General features: G+C 62.0%; 1 protein-coding gene across 1 annotated transcript in view; it reads right to left on the bottom strand.

Annotated features, from left to right (window-relative positions):
* The window catches only part of TWISTNB (TWIST neighbor), a 19,059-nt gene that overhangs the window by 4,813 nt on the left and 13,714 nt on the right, over positions 1–532 (bottom strand). The window lies entirely within an intron of this gene.

The raw sequence follows: 532 nt of genomic DNA, 5'->3' as shown, positions 1-532 counted from the left end.
TCCATGGGTCCACAGGTCCTGCCAGGAGCCTGCTCCAGCGTGGGCTTCCCACAGGGTCACAGCCTCCTTTGGGTATCTACTTGCTCTGGCGTGGCGTCCTCCCTGGGCTGCAGGTGGATATCTGCTCCACTGTGGACCTCCATGGGCTGCAGGGGGACAGCCTGCCTCACCAGGGTCTTCACCACGGGCTGCAGGGGAATCTCTGCTCCGGCGCCTGGAGCATCTCTTCCCCTACTTCACTGACGTTGGGGTCTGCAGGGCTGTTTCTCTCACGTGTTCTCACTCCTCTCTCCAGCTGCAGTTTCTGTGCCAGCAGCAACTTTTTTCCCCCTTCTTAAATCTGTTATCCCAGAGTTGCTACCACCATCGCTGATGGGCTCAGCCTTGGCCAGCAGCAGGGCCGTCTTGGAGCCAGCTGGCATTGGCTCTGTCGGACATGGGGGAAGCTTCTAGCAGCTTCTCACAGAAGCCATCCCTGTAGCCCTGCCCCCCCCCCCCCCCCCCCCCCCCCACCACCCACCCCGCACAACAC

The sequence above is a fragment of the Haliaeetus leucocephalus genome, unplaced genomic scaffold (assembly GCF_000737465.1).
Source record: "Haliaeetus leucocephalus isolate CR32 unplaced genomic scaffold, Haliaeetus_leucocephalus-4.0 Scaffold566, whole genome shotgun sequence".
Taxonomy (NCBI): Eukaryota; Metazoa; Chordata; class Aves; order Accipitriformes; family Accipitridae; genus Haliaeetus; species Haliaeetus leucocephalus.
Note: the sequence above shows the minus strand (reverse complement) of the source record. Positions and strands in the feature narration are given on the sequence as shown.